The following is a 17,368-nucleotide window of genomic DNA, read 5'->3' as shown; positions in this document are numbered from 1 at the left end:
CACATTTTTCCTTAAGTTTTTTCCAGCTTATGTCTTACTTCCAGCAAAAGACCCAAGAGGCATAGTATCCCACGTTGGAAACCAAGGTTATCCCTCAAGGAATAATGAGCCTCTGAACAAAGAGTTCCAACTGGTCCAGTCCACCTGGATCAGTTCAAATTTGACCTATAACTCACACCTGTGCAGATGGACCATAGCGTGACCCATGAGTGACTGACAGTTACCTTTACCTCATTGTAATACTAAAATCTCCGTGCAAAGAGAAGCACAATACTCATTGATATAATATACAATGTATGCATACGCATGTTTCCTTAAGGCACATGTGCCACATTATGTCACTTCTACGTACAATGACAATCTGCCCTATCTGAATATTCATCCTAATCCTAAATAAAAATGTCCATTCACCCTTGCTAGGGGAGTCATGGCTCTGGAAGTTAGTTCCGTAATCTCCTTATTTGCTGCAAATAAAATTTCCTTTGTGGGACAACTTTATGAGGTATGGTTTCTGTCTGTGTCTCACCAAGAAGCAAACTCACATTAGTATGGTTACAATATGGCTAATAATTGTCTCCTTCCGTTAGAACTGGAAGCTTACTGAGATGACGCATCATGCTGATATTGATGATGACTGGATCCCAAGCACCTTGCACAGTGCTGGCACATGATCAGGGTTCAATTAATATCAGTATGAAACATAAATACATAACATGCAGTAGTTTATAAAACAATTATACTATTTATAGAGTTCTAAAATTACTGAATTGACATTTCTTTTCTTAATGCTTCTTTATTTTTGAGAGAGACAGAGAGCTTGAGTAGGGCAGAGAGACAGGGGGACAGAGGATCTGAAGTGGGGATCCTCTGAAGCAGATCTGTGCTGACGGTAGACAGCCCGATACGGGAGTCGAACTCTCAAACCCTGAGATCATGACCTGAGCCAAAGTCAGCACTTAACTGACTGAGCCACCCAGGCGCCCCCTGAATATTGACATTTTTTAGAGAAGTCTGGGACTATAAAAATTTTAAGTGCTACATTGAGACCTACTCATTCAGCTGCCCACAGTGCAGGGCACAATACAGCACCTGACACAAAGTAGTTACTCTTTAACGCTTGTATATGAGTCCCCATTAAGCTGTGAGCAACCTCTTGAGGAAACTGGAAACAAAACAATGACAAAAAAGGTTTGGACTACAGGGTGTTACAGATTCAGAGAGCTAGTTAGCGGCTAAACCACAAATTTCCACATTTCACAGTTTGATTTATGGAGCTATCATATATATATATATATATATATATATATATATATATTTGAAGGCAATTGTGGCTTCTCTGTTAACATTATTCTGAGTGCTAAAATAGATGTTAATAGAGCTCACACACTAACCTTTCCACAATTTGCTGTAAATATTTTTGTAAAAATAATTTTGAAGTGAAATATATATGATACAGGATAGGAATAATTAAACAGCAATGAAAATCAAAATAACTAAAAGATAAATAGAATCTTGACACAGAAGAGAGCAAAATTCAGAAGCACTGTCCAGGAAGAAACCCAACCTCATAGACAATGCTCAAGCGCGACAAGACTACAAAGCAAATAATTAGGCACACAAGGTTGGCTTACCCCTATGGCCTGGTTGCTTCAAGAAAAGGGGACAATGAGACTTAATAGGTCAGAGCCACATAGTTTATTACTCAAAACTCAGACAACATCAGGAGCCTCGGCACAGTTGTACTTACTCCCCACCCCCCAATTTCCAGGGAGATCCGCAAGTTCAGATGGATGCTATGCACACAGCATGTGCAGGATGAGGAATGCAAGGCCAAGGGCTCAGCACTTTTTGATCAAGCAGCAACTATTGTAGCAAACAACAAACAAGCCCAGGGAAGGAGCAGTTACAAGGCAACGGGGTCGTTTTGAACCACTTTGTTGCCTTTCTGACTGTGACTATAGAAACCTCTCAGTATCAGGCAACAAACTGGAAGTCTGACAAGCCCAGGGAGAAAATCCAGGGATGCTCAGGGACCTTGGAGGACTGCCTCCCTCAACAAGGCTTTTAACCATCACCCTTTTCAAACAATGTGAACAACAAATACATTTCTATAAACGTTTGCCACCGGGAGATTCGTCTTCTGAATTATTTTGAAACTAAGACTTTATCTTATTATAACAATTATCCTGATTTATATTCAGTTCCCTTTAACAACCTAATCTCCATATTTCACAATCCAGTAATGTTCAATGGAGTAAAATCATACAGCAATAAGACACATTGTAATCAATATCTCTAATATTAAAAAATGTTAACATATTTTTCACATACCTGTCTTTGCATTGCAGTCAATGCCTGTGTATGCAAAACCGAATCAAGCATTTTATATATCTTACTAAATATATTCTTATAATCCCAGGCAAGAGTAACAGAACTAAGTGCTCAAGGCTCACCAGCATTTTTCCAGAAAATATAAGAGAACATCATAATACCCGTAGATAATTTCTTTTTTTTTTTTTTTTTTAATTTGGGGGAATTCTCTCTAACCATGACTTTCAATGTTAAGCAAAATACAATCTAAAATACTGCAAATGTGAGTTCCGGCAGAGAGTGAGGTGAGAAATGCAGCGACGCCCTCTGTCCCGGGGCCCTTCAGGTCCTCCGGCCTCGGGCCAGCAGGTGAACTGGGGGGCCCAGGGACAGGTCGCTGTCTCTGACCTGCAGAGACCCAGCGCCGTCGCCGCGGCTGTCCACTGGCTGGGCCCAGGCCTTGAAGCAGCCACTAAGCTCTCCCCACCGGCCAAGGGCCTGAGAAGGCGGGTCTCCGTGGACGCGAGCTCGGCCACCCTTGGGCCTCGGAGCCCCACAGATGCAGGCAGTGGGATGACCGCTCGGTCCCAGTTGGACGGGACCTCACCTCCGGACAATGGACAGAGGCCCTAAGGAGCCCGGAAGGTGAGCGAAGCCCCAGTCCACGCCGGGTGTACCGGTTAACAGGCCCTAAGGTGGTTGGTCTTCGTTCGACCAGATGCTGACATTGGAAGATAGAAATGGAAGAATTACGCACCACATTTGACCAATAGGAAGACCACCCTTTGGGAAGATTTTCCTGGCCGTTGATAGAAGGCTTGTGTATATAATATGAAAAAACTGCTCTCAACTTACCCCAAACCTTTCAAAAGAAAGCTTCTGCAAAGTCTGGGCTTTCTAGATGTAAGGAGGTTGCCGGCATATGATAGAATTAGAAAATCACACGTGTTGTGGATGCCTGTTTGGTTTATTAAAAATCATGGAAAAGAAATGTCTTTGGAAATGACTTTTTTGAAATGGAATTGTTAGACCACCTCTAGAAGCAACATCAGGAGCGACCACGTCCATGTCTGTTCAGTGGGTAAGAGGACATGAAGTAGAAGACCTTGAGGAAGAAAAGAAGGTTCTGTGCCAGACTGGTCATATTTAGAAGACATTTACATATTATAACCAGTGTGTGTGTGTGCTTTTTATTCCTCAGCTACTGTATAGTTAACAATGCTAAGTACTTTTTTGAAATCTCTAGTCTTTCTAGATGTTCTTAAGTGTCTGATAGGTTAAAAACAGAGGTAGTAAAAAGAAATTCTGTAAATACCTTTTTGTTAAAATTCATATGAAATACTGTTTAATTTTGGGGAATGGCCAGACCACCTCATCGAACAGTAGGCACTGTGTTTGTTCACTGGTTCAGAGGAGGAGAGAGGAGAAGGAAATGCCACGAGCTCTGCCAGTGTGTTCATAGTGAGGCAAGATTCACCATCGTCCTTTATGTTCCTGCATTTTGTATTACTTAGCTGTGTATGTAGTGTATATACTGGACAAATGAGTACCAATTTTCAACATCTAGTCTTTCTAGATGTTAAAGAGGTTGCCAGGGTATGAAAAAAAAAATAGAGTACTAACTAATACATTTTGTATTTTTTGTGTTAAAATGCCTAGAAAGATTGTCTTCTGAAAATTTGACAATTATAGCCCACTGGGTTGATGGAGGGAGAGAAGAGAAGGGTTGGTCTTCGGCTGAAATGTTCCTATTTTGAAGACACTTTCACATTATAACTGTTACATGTGTGGAGTTTATTCAAGACTGCTTTGTATGTAGGGGGCAAATTAGGTCCTTATTTGAAACATCTAGTCCTATCTAGAGGTTTAGAAGTGCCCAACGTATGTTAAATGTAGAGGTAGTAAAATGTCACTTTGTAAATACCTTTTTACTAAAATTCATAGGAAATTGTCTTGGGAATGGAACGGTTAAACCACTTCTGAGCACTGAGTGGCTGGAGGAGGTGGAAGGGAAAGAATTGCAAAAGGTAATATGCCGGTGTGTTAATACTTGGACATTTTCAGACAGAACCATTTTTTGTATGTTAACATGCGTTGTTTTGCTGTGTATATAGTGTATATAATGGACAAATGAGTCCTACTTTTGCAACATCTAGTCTCTAGATGTTAAAGAGGTTGCTAGTGTATGACAAAGTAGTAAAATTAGCACATTTTGTACACGTGTTGAAACTCAAAGGAAAGCTTTTCTTCTGTAAATGATTTTTGAATATGAAGTGGTGGAGAGAAGGAAGTGAGGGAGGGAATAGTTTAGGCCAGAGTGGTCAGATTTAGGAGATACCTCAGATTATAGCCATTGTTAGGTGTGTGCAATTTTATTTAACAGTGCTTTGTGCATAGTGAACAACTAAGTCCTTATATGAAATATCTAGTCTTTCTAGATATTTAGAAATGCTTGATGTGTTTAAAAGTAGAAGTAGAGTTACGCTTCTTGTAAATAGCTTTTAAAAACTGATGGGAAATACTATTTTTGGACATGGAATTGCTAACTCACCTCTCTGAACAGTGTGCTTACTTGTTCATTGGTTGTGGGAGGTGGGAGGGAAGAAATTGCAAAAGACGTTTTGCTAGCATGTGCTAGGAAATTTCAGCTTATCCATTGCCCTATATGTTATGTGCATTTAACTTGACTGTATATATTGTATATATACTGGACAAATGGGTCCTAATTTTATAATATCTAGTCTCTAGATATTAAAGAGGTTGCCAATGTATGACAAAAGTAGAGTTAGTAAACTAACACATTTTGTACACTTTGTGTTAAAATTCATCGAAAGGCTGTCTTCTGAAAAGAACTTTTAGAGATGACATTGTAGTCACATCTAAGTGACACATGTGCCTATCTGTACCCACCCAGTGGGTTGGTGGTGGAGAGGAGCTGTGGGAAATAAAGGGTTCTAGACTAGAATGTTCCCATGCAGAAAACACTTTCAGCTATAACCCATTGTTACATGTGTGTAGTTTGTTCAACACTACTGTGTATATAATGGACAAAATTAAGTCCTTATTTGAAACATCTAGCCTTTCTAGATGTTTAGAAGTGCACAAAGTATGTCAAAAGTAGAGTTAGAAAAATAACACATTTTGTAGACATCCTTTTGTTAAAATTCATGTGAAATATTGTCTTTTTGAAAATGGAATGATCAAAATGATCAAACCACCTCTCAGAGCAGTACACATTATATAATAGTTGTGCTGGTTCAGGGAGGAAGAAGAAAGCGCAAAGGGCTGGATACCAGTATGTTTATAGTTAGGATTAACCATTGTCCCCTATGTCTGCATTCAGTTTTACTTAGCTATGTATATAGTGTATATAAAGGACAAATGAGCCCTAATTTACAACATCTAGTCTTCCTAGATGTTAAAAGAGGTTGCTAGTGTATGACAAAAGTAGTTAGTAAACAAATACATTGTATACGCTTTGTGTTTAAATTCATAGGAGAGACTGTTCTGAAAACTAGAGGAAGTGAAATTGTTAAAATCCCCTCTAAGCATTATGGATGCTTATATTTTCCACTGGGTTGACAAGAGGTGAAAAGAGGAAGGGTTCTAGGCCAGAATGTTCCTTCAGTGCTACTATGTATGTATGTAGTGGGCAAATTTTGGAACATCTAGTCTTCTAGATGTTTGAAAGTGAACAATATGTTAGAAGTAGAGAATTAAAGTAACAACACCCTTTAAGTTCTGTTAATTTACAGGAATGGTTGTATTTGGGGAATGAAAGTGTTAAACTTGATGTCTTGGAGAGTGTTCACTGCGGGGAGTGGGGGTGGGGGGAAATGAGAGAAGGGTTCTGTGCCCATGAGTCTTTAAGACAAATTCAGATTGTCTAACCATTATTCTGTATGTGCATTTTAGTTAATATTGCTGTGTTAAAGGGTAAAACAAGTCCTAATGCCCAAAGTGTATTAAAAGTAGAAGTAGTAAAATAATCCCTTTATAAATGCCCTTTTGTTAGTTTTTAGGAAGGACTGTTCTGGGAGTGTCTGTTAATCTGCCTCTTGGAGCTAGATGTAGTCTTGTACTTAATCATTGAAATGGTGGAGGGAGCAGAGGAGGGGTGAAGGGAAGGGCTTTTTGCTAGTATCTCCACATCTAGAAGACAGTTTTAGGTTATAAACATAAGTCTATATGTGCATTTTTATAAAGACTGGTGTTTGTTGTGGAGAAGTTAATTATTTTGTAATATCTAAGCTTTTTGGATGTCCTGAGATGACAATGTATGATACAATGTACAGCTACTGAGTTAACCAATTTCTAAGTTTTTGTTGTTGTAATTGATAGGAAGGAAGCATCTTGGGCATGGAAGTGCTAGGCTGTCTCTGAGAAATGTATGTCAGGACTTACTCATTAGACTGGCAACAGAGGGGCAGAGGGAAGTATAGTGGGAGAGATGCGTGTGGATGTGTTCACTACATTCTAGTGATAACAGTTAATGTGTGTGCATCTCTTTGGTTGTACTATAGGAATACATTAAGTGACTCAGTGGAAATATACCTCCTTGCTAATATTTGAATAGTATAGATTGGATAATGAATTCTTTTAGAATTGTTATACTTTGTGTACTCTGTTACTTTATGTCTCATTTTTAATTGAACATTAAGGGAATGTTCAGCATTTTAATCGTTGCTCTGCCAATATCTTTATCTAGAGGCCTGTTGCCATTATTGTCGCCAAGAAAGGCAGGATTACATTTTTTTTCTTTCAGATGGTGTTGGTGTAGTGTATTCTTGGTTATCAAAATACTCTTAGTTTTGGGACTCTGAAATGGTAAAATTCATGGTGTGTGAAAAAAGCATGATACATAACTATGATCTTAATTACATTAAAATGCCAAGTTGTGTAGACACACGGGACCTAGAAGTCAAACTGTAAATTGCTTGTGATTATGGATGACTTTGTTCTTTGCTTCTTGTATTATTCTGTTTCCTTTTATGCACATGTTAACTTTAAAAAAATAAAAAATTTTAAACCTAAAAAAAACCCCAAAAACTCTGCAAATGTGTTTTTAAATGTGATTTAAGCTAACATTATAGCAACCTAATTGTTAGCTTTATAACTAAATCGTAATTGCTTTATATATATATTACCTTAATTGCTAATCATCATAATAACACAATATTAATAAGGTACGTTTTGTTACGTTTTAAATTTCTTGTAATGCCATGATCTGTGTCTCATTTTATTTTTTATACAACACTTGTAAGGTAAGTACGGCTTTGCCATACCGTTTTGGAAAAGGTGGAGACTGGCATAAATCAAGGTTTTGTCCATCACACTGGCAGTTAATTGAACAGTTAATGGATATGAAGCTAACAAACCCAACCTGGCAAACCCCAAAATTTATATTCCTCTGCCATTTCCATTGGACCTTACCCCCTGGAGCCTAGGGAACATTCTAGTACTGAGTCAGTAGCACCGATCTCATTGGCTGGGGAAATATGCAATAGTCGTTTATTTGTTTAGGAGCTGGAAATTTTTAGGATTCACAAAAATAAAACTTTAGACTGAATGAAGGTTGTCATGTTCGATAGAGTCATGTTATGACATTTAAGAAAATACCCTTCCTCCGAATAGCTAGAGGCCATGAGCATAAAGAACAGTTAAGTACTTTGCAGCAGAGCCCCTAACATCAGACCCTTATTTTTTATCTTGTAAAGACGACACAGATTTGTGTACTTCATAATCTTGATGGGAACTTGGCTCATTTCAGGAATTTAAAAACCTGATCCAGTTCTAATCAGATACATATGTTTTTAATATTTATTTATTTTTGAGAGAGAGAGAGAGAGAGAGAGAGAGAGAGAGAGATGGGGAGGGGCAGAGAGAGAGGGAGACACAGAATTGGAAGCAGGCTCCAGGCTCTGAGCTTTCAGCACAGAGCCCGACGCGGGGCTTAAACCCACAAACCGTGAGATCATGACTTGGGCGGAAGTCGGAAGCTTAACCAACTGAGCCACTCAGGTGCCCCTAATCAGATACATATCTAATATAAAAAAAATTAAAGTCAGATTGTGTCTTAATTAGCTGAAAATACAAGAATAAATGTAGTTCTGACCTCCAGAAACTTGTAGGATGGGACAAAAATAACAAGTAGCTGGAAAACATTATAATTGTCTATTATGTGGGAAAATTATCTTTTTTTAAAAATAAATTTACTGGTTTTGTCCACTTTATTACGGGTAGAGTATCACTAAACTTTTATCTCTTTATCTCAAAATAACTTCTCAAGAGTTAAGATTAATAGTATTTTTCTAAAAGAGTATGGACTTTTCATCCTGAAATCATCAGCTAGAAAATGGTAATGATGAAAAATTATATGCTGTCAGAGACATAAAATTTGTTGCAACCTAGTTTACTCTATTTTAAAAGTTGATGGAGTACAAGATAGTCTAAAAAAATTTAGTGATTGACAGCTTGACTTCAATTTGTTCTTGCCCTCGCTCTGTTAGGACAACCTCGATATCCTGGTCAGAATACCGTCATTTTCCCAGTTGACTCTGTTCTTATGATTGAGTCAATCAGAAGTGATTGAATAAATAGCAATGCTGAAATTAAAATGCAGTACAAACTGCACAATGGAGAAATCAGAATGTAAGACATGCATTGTTTTTGCGTGTTGCAGAAGTAAACCATTATAAAACATTTATCCGTCAATAAAATAGTTCAGCTTCCACTTTCATTAATAACAGAACAGGTATCCCAATTTATTAATTAGTGAAGCAGATCTTATTATCATCAGCCAAATAAGCCAAATAAACATACTTTTACTCCTGGAATAATCTCATTGATTCCAAAACATCAAATATGGGCAGTCTCCTCAAAAATATGGCATATTGATTATTTTGCATTCAAGTTACTTAAGAGACATGTGGTGCAAGAAGGACTTTCTGAAGTTCTTTCATGCCTATGAAAGCAGGAAATAAATCTCCCATGTGAAAGGTACCCTCTCTGTAAGAGACATTATCACCAGAGACAGAGAATTCAAGGCCAAGAAGTCTATGTAAACAGGTCCTGTTACTTCCTCAGTAACCTCCTACCTCAAGCCCAAACTTCTTTGTTTTGTTAATTCTTCACGAATGTATTGTTGTCTGACTAAAAAGTATAACAGCTTCCTTCTTAAGTCACTTGAGTCTCATATTTCTGTGAGTTCCCATACATGTGAAATTAAAATTTGTGGTGTTTTTCCTCCTGTTACTATGTCTTGTGTCAATTAGATTATTAGACCAACCAAAGAACCTAGAAGGGAAGAAAGGAAAAGTTTTCCTCCCTTCAATTGGTGAAAATAAGTACTTCGATTGGTATCATTGTTTCACCAGTGCCATCATTGATATTAATAAAAGCTTTTAAAGCTGCAGTGAATTCAGGTTAATATTTTTGCTGCTACCACGAGTAAGATGTAATTATTCTCTGAATCTGACCTTTGGTTTATTACAGTCTAAAATGTAATTCTCAATGAGATTAAAAGTAAAAGAAATTTGTAATGTACTTTTTAATTCAACACCACATAATCTTTAGATCCTATCAAATAGCAAATTGAATACAAATCAGTCATTTTACAGTATTTTATTACAACATTATAGATTTCTAAAGAAGCTATTATATTAAAACAAAATCTAACTGACTTTTCGTATATGTTTTTATTGTCCATAAAATTTTCAATTATTTTTATTGCAGCTCCATTAATGTAGTTCAAATTATTTTCTGGCTGTAAACGTTCAGATAATTTTGACTAAAAAGTCAACTTATCTAAGCTTCTGTCACAACTTGAAATAACCAAATTTACCAAACCCACAAAAATAAAATAGAAAATTTATAGGAAAATTTAAATGATGATATCCAGAAGTGTTTTGAATCAGAACTCAAAGACATTAGTTATTTTTTGTAACTGGGAATCATTAATTGTCTTTCTACATAATAATTTATATATATTTTAAGTATATTTATTTATTTTGAGAGAGAGAGAGAGAGAGCATGAGAGAGAGAAGGCCAGAGAGAGAGGGAGAGAGAATCCCAAGTGGACTCCGCATTGTCAGTGCAGAGCCAGAAGCCAGGCTCAAACTCACAAACCATGAGATCAGGACCAGAGCCAAAGTTCGATGCTTAACCGACTGAGCCACCAAGGTGCTCCTGAAGTTATATTTACCATATGATTCTCACTTCTTTTTTGACTTTTAAGCAAATAAAAAAAAATTGAATGTATGTTTTCTATAAACATTGATGAAAATTCATGAAAAGGATTGCTTACGTAATCTCCTATATCCAGGTTACCACTTCATAAAACTCAGCACAACAAATTTGGAACATATATAGGCACATATGAAGGGTAATTCTATACATATGTGTATATATATATATATATATATAATATGTATATATGTACACATATATTCTATATGTATATATATAGAATATATATATAGAATATGTGTGTGTGTATATATATATATATATATACACACGTATATTCTGTATGTATATCCTTCACATATGAAGGATAATTCTAATCCACTATAACTAAAATACTGAAGAATGTTACACACTTGGCTTTTTAATTAGTGAATCTATAGCTCCTCATTGTAGGTGAATGATCACTGAGTCAGTAATAAAAAGGCTTGAACTCCCATCTGGGTTCCATTATTTAGGGACGTGTGATTGCGAGATTAATTCTTTTTTTTTTTAATTTTTTTTTCAACGTTTATTTATTTTTGGGACAGAGAGAGACAGAGCATGAATGGGGGAGGGGCAGAGAGAGAGGGAGACACAGAATCAGAAACAGGCTCCAGGCTCTGAGCCATCAGCCCAGAGCCCGACGCGGGGCTCGAACTCATGGACGCGAGATCGTGACCTGGCTAAAGTCGGAAGCTTAACCGACTGCGCCATCCAGGCGCCCCGAGATTAATTCTTAATAGGACCTGCTACAAAACAAAAAGCTCATGAAGTATCTGTTGATTCAAAATGTGATTTGACTAACAGAGGAAAACATTACAGAAAGAGAAGTGATAGTGTATTAGTTTTCTATACTGCTTAGCAAATTACCACAAATTTAGCAGCTAAAACTAGAATGCTTTTTTTCCCCTCAAAGTTTCTGGAATGTAGAGGTTGGGACACAGCATCACTAGGTTCTCTGTTTCAGTGTCTCTCCAGGGAGAAACCCATGTGTTGATTGGAGCTGTGGTCCCATCAGAAGCTGAACTTGAGAAGAATCCACTTGCAAGATCCCTCACATTGTTAGCAGAATTCGTCTCCTTGTGGCTGGCATGAGGTCCCTCTTTTCTTGCTGGCTGTTGGCCAGGGGTTGTCTGAGCTCACGGAGATCACCCACAGGTCCCTGTTACATGGCTGTATCCATATGACCTCTCCCAATATGGAAACTTCTTCAAAACCAGCAACAAAGAGAGATTCTTACTCAAAAGTGGCTCATTCTCTCTTGTAAGGTCTTTCCCCTCATTAAACCACGCCCACCTACATAATCTTTTGATTAATTCAAATTCAACTTATTTGAGACCTTAATTATCTGAAAAACTGTCTTTACTTTTGCCATATCCTATTTGCTAGAACAAAGTCACATTCAAATAGAGAAGATTTTTACAGGTGCAAACACAAGGAGGGGAGAATCATTGTGGTCCACTTCAAGTCCATATGCCAAACATGGAATTGTGATGAACAAGCCCAGTAGACATGCAACTTACCATTTACATATGAAAAAATGGAGAAGAAATCAAATAATGTCACAGTGTTCTCAGAATGTAGTAAGTGCTGGAATAAAAGTAAGTCAAATGGTTAATAGAACACTGACAAAAAATAATGGCAAGAATGGTGTTCATTAAGATTCTGTAACCTTGACTAGATAGCTACTACATCCACCGCCTATCATTTATTATAGAAAGTCAAATGGAAAACAGGAGATGAAAGTTGCTTCAAGAAAATTCACATTGATAATCCCTGATTGGAATTTTTCCATGAATCTCTTTCTTTCTTTTCCTAAGATACTGGGCTCAGCTGGACAATAATGGCTTTTAGCATTTCTTCTAGAGGGGACCTTTTCCTCCCTGTAGAATCAACTCTGGACAAATAAAATTATTTGCAACAGCCCTTCCCCCAACCTAAGTGAAAATAACTGCTTTATTAAACCCCACAAGGGATAAAAAGTGTTCTTATAAATTAGATCTCCAACATTATTCAATTTATTTTTAGCAAGTCGACATAGTTTGGTACTTGTTTTTCCCTGCTACAATATAAAGACCTGAGCACATTAGAAAAGTAACAGAGCTTTCAGTTTTTTCAAACTGAAATGTGATCTCATGCTATATTTTCAAAACAGAAGGGCAACACATATGAGCCAAAGATTACTTGCCACCCATCTTTCAAAAGGGCAAGATAACCCAGTGGTCAGCAACCAACTTCTCTTTTCCAAAGTTTCGGGCTGTAGTAGGGCTGCATCTGTACCCCAAATCCTACCTCTAAAATGTAAGAATAGGAAAGAAAATTATCTAATCATGCAAATCTTTTTTTCTACAAAAATCTTTGTCATATAGCATAAAAATTATCGGGAAGTTAGATGAAAACTCATTCTATTTGAATCATTAATTATAACAATGAACAATTAAATGGAAAGTCATTCTATTAAAAATTGTTAAAGATCCAGCACCTGTTATGTACTAACAATAGTCTAGATTTGGGGGAGAACTGGAGAGAGTACCCTTCCCAGAATATCTACCCATCAAAGAATTATTAGGTGCATTATGGTATATGCATATTATTAAATGTTAAACAATCATTACTATATTCTTTCTAAAGGCTATCTAATAAGATTTTAAATTATTTGGAATAAAAAGGATTACATTTTAACATGAACATGGAAAAATTGGAGAATATTCACCTAACAGAATGTGATATAACAGTAGAAATGAATGATCTAAAATGACGCATAGCAATGTGGATTAATCCCAAACATAATGTTAAATATAAAAAAATAAATTACAGAGGACTTACAACATAATCAGATAATACTACGTAGTTAAAGTACAAAGTAATTCATGGCAACAATGAATATCAAATTCTGTCCAGTTTTTAACTATGTGGGAGAAAGAATAAAAATGACTCTGTAGAGAAACAAAAGGGGCTTCAATCATTCATGTGATGTTTTATTTCTTCAACTTCACATTGGGCATGGTAATATTTTCTTGAAACCTGCTTGCATTCTGAATATTTTGCAACTATTTTAAAAAATAATAAGCTCAGAAGTAAAACTAACAATAGAAAAAGAAAGCCAGCATGTAATATATAATTCCATTTGTTGAGTGGTATCGTTTTCTATTTTTTTTCATCTTTTTCACTTTTTCCCTTTCTATTCAATGTTCATGCATTAGTGTTAAATGAGGAAAAAAAAAACCCTGTCCCTCAAAATAATTTAAATAAGTCACTGTTTTATTTTCCAAGTTTATTCACTTATTATTTTCTAGATTTTTATTTTGTGTGCTGTATCTGTTAGTGATTTTTATGTTTACATGGTAAACCTAAGTTTTGAGACTCATAAATTAATATGAATTGAACACATAATTTATATTTCTATAATTTGAAAAAAATCCCACAATTTTTATCATCTAAATACTTTAGCTTTATTTTTTAAAATGATTATGGAAATAACATACTAATTTCTATTCTCTAAAGGCAGGCCTCACTCTCCAACAGATACACATAAAATATTGTGAGCAAGGATTACATATCTGGGTGCAACATATCTAACTCCTCCTATCTCCTTGTATATCTTAGAAAGACTTGTTCTCATCTGGAATAATGTTAAATTTTTTTATTTTTTTTTTAATTTTTTTTTCAACGTTTATTTATTTTAGGAACAGAGAGACAGAGCATGAACGGGGGAGGGGCAGAGAGAGAGGGAGACACAGAACCGGAAGCAGGCTCCAGGCTCTGAGCCATCAGCCCAGAGCCCGACGCGGGGCTCGAACTCACGGACCGCGAGATCGTGACCTGGCTGAAGTTGGACGCTCAACCGACTGCGCCACCCAGGCGCCCCTGGAATAATATTAAATTTAATACACACTTATTTTCGGCAATGTAAAAATGAATTCAAGGTTCAGGTAAAGTTCAGTTAGGTATAAATTCAGAAATTTTTATTAAGAAATCCTCATTGAAAGAAAGACTTAGTTATGAATTGGTGTTATTTGGGTTAGACTTGTCCTCTTTTTAAACTTTGTCTTCTCTTCTTACTGAACTTGATGAACAAATGGGCTTCTGAAGCTGACTCAGTTCTTAAAAGCTTTCTGAGAACAGAAATAACATTGATAGTCATTGTGATTACTTCAGTCAACTTCACTACAACTAGACATGGCACACCAAAAGCTGGGCCTTCAGTGCCCCAGAGGCACCTGAGATTTGCACTTGATCATGTGGATAAGATCAATCTATCTTCTTGCTTCATGGTCAAGTGATTTTAGTGAAAGATCTCATTAGAAGATCCAGTATTTTTCTTAATTTTTGAAAGAATTATAATCTTCAAATCCCTGCTTCTGATAAATTCTACAGAATTAGAAAAATATCCAAATCTGAATATCATCCATGTAGATCTCTGAATTGTAACGCTCCATCAAATAATATATTTCTATTTCTGCCCTCAGTAATACCAAGCCCAATATCATTGGTAGTAGCCACCAGTAATTGAATATGTAATAGATACCAGGGATTTAGATATATTCTTTCTGTTCTTATAATAACTTTAATTCAACATTATTGACCCTACTTTAAAGATAAAGAAATTGAAGTTCAAATTTATATAAAACATAGCCAATTTCGTAAATGAATACCAGTTTTATCACAAATCTTCACTCTTTCCAGTAAGATACAATGTTTTCTGTAAAAAAAACCAAAATAATAGCTATGGCCCCTACAGTGCTGTTTCTTTCTCATTTTTTCCTTTTAACATTTTAGAGGAAGAGAGATCGAATGAAGAAAGTAAACAAAAATAAGTTAAGAACAGAGAAAATAAAAATTAACAAATAATATTGGACAGAAAGTTCAAGAAATATCAGTATTGGAGAGTACTTTTTAGAGGCCATAGTCATATGCAAATAAATGAAGATATATATATATATATATAATATGCACTTATTTATATAATTTATATATAAATTATTTATTTATGCAATTTATAATATAATTGTATGATATATAATATTTTATATAAATCTGTGTGTAAATTTATACATAATATATATGCATACATAATTTTAAAGAAATAATTAACTGTCTTCCTTAATTCTTTAGTAAATATGCCCTCAAATATTATGAATTAGATGGCAAATTGATCAGAGTTTCACTATAAGCCTGAAAAACAGCCACATTTCTTAAAAGTATAATGGAAATGGTGTTCTGATAATTAGAATTAAGGCAAATCCTCTCTATAAACATTTTTTTGAACTCTTCTGTACTACCTCACAAAGAAATGAGAAAACAGGAGTTATATCCAGTTCCTATATGTTGACTAACTTTAACTAAAAAATTCATGTGCTTAAAGGTTTCAAATAAAAGAACTAGCCAAGTGCATATCATTACTATTTAGAAAAGTCTTTCATGGTAAAAACTATTATAATATTCTTACTCATTAAATCCCAATTATCACAGGATCCTTTTCTACACAAGATTTGAATTAATATATTGGAGATGTATTTCTTATTTGAAACACATGAAATATTATTGAATGCATTAGTACTTTTACTTGAATCCAGTAGAGATATGCCCATGTCAATTGGATAATTATTTAGTTATGATTGCTTTCTTTTTTAATTTAAATCAACATACCCAACTGATTATATAGTTATTAGAATTGTAAGGGTGAAAAGCATTTAACCTGTGTAAACCATTAGTCAATAAGCATTACCTATAAAATCATTGAATCTCAAGTAGAAGAATTTTAGGTTTATCTACTGGTTAACTGATGTTCTTTACAAAGACAGTCTATGAAATCTTATGGTGTTTTAAATCATCAAACACTATTCTTGTGATCTAAAATAATTCAAGGAATTTAATACTTTTGAAACTCACCCTAGTTTTTAATTCTCTTTTCATGTATAAAGATGATGTTTAATGCTATTTTTTGCCAAGTTTCTTTGTTTTGGTCAAAAGTATAATCATCATGAAATGGTGTATTACTGAGTAGCCTTAAGGACAACTTGAGTTTTTGAATTTTTATTGGTTTAACAAATATGACCATATAAACTGTAATTTAATACTAAAAATTAATTATTTTTGCATGTTTAAAATTATGTAAATAAAATTTCTTAATACGTAATATTAGATGCAATATTGTATGTGTGTGTATATATATATATATATATATATATATATGTGTAGATCACATTTAACTTAGGAAGCATTATAAAACCAATAGAATCCAACACAAAATGGAATAAAACAGAATATAACTAATGTTATAAAAGCTTCCTATATAATTTCTGGAAAAGCTCCATTCCTTTTCTGAAGAGGAGATAATGATACTGATACTCTGTTCATCATCTTCCTATAATTCTTTATAGTTATATCACAAATATGTGCATACTTAAAATATATATCTTGTTTTTCCTTTTTGTGTGCTTAGAAAAAAGAATATAAAATGCATGCAGTCTTCTATGAATTTTTCATTCAAATTTATATTTCTGAAAGTTATCATAATTGAAGTATATAGCCTTGGTATATTCATTTTTAGTGCTGAGTGATATTCCATTGTTTCAATAATTACAATTTATTTATCCATTCTCAAGTTAATGAGTTTTACACTGTTTCCAGTTTTTTCCTCTTATGTGTAATATCTCCTCACTAGACATTCTTTGTATCTGCTTTTACTAAGTGCAAAATATGCTTTTGTGTAAGAGTGATACAATGGGGCTTGGATTATATTAATGGTTGTGTGTTAATACCACTCAGCAAATGGTTCAAAATACATAAATGATTCAAATACATTAAGCCTGTATTTCCTTCTTATTTA

The 17,368-nt window shown here is 35.1% G+C and overlaps 1 long non-coding RNA gene across 1 annotated transcript in view; it reads right to left on the bottom strand.

The window, feature by feature from the left end:
• Positions 1–11,243: 11,243 nt before the first annotated feature.
• Positions 11,244–17,368, bottom strand: part of LOC125175305 (uncharacterized) — a 36,902-nt gene continuing 30,777 nt past the window's right edge. Inside the window, exons 2-3 of the long non-coding RNA XR_007155748.1 lie at positions 12,060–12,126; positions 11,244–11,744 (exon numbers count right to left, since the gene is read on the bottom strand). This is a non-coding gene — a long non-coding RNA (uncharacterized LOC125175305). The remainder of the gene's footprint in view (positions 11,745–12,059; positions 12,127–17,368) is intronic.

This window comes from Prionailurus viverrinus, chromosome C2 (genome assembly GCF_022837055.1).
Source record: "Prionailurus viverrinus isolate Anna chromosome C2, UM_Priviv_1.0, whole genome shotgun sequence".
NCBI lineage: Eukaryota > Metazoa > Chordata > Mammalia > Carnivora > Felidae > Prionailurus > Prionailurus viverrinus.
Note: the sequence above shows the minus strand (reverse complement) of the source record. Positions and strands in the feature narration are given on the sequence as shown.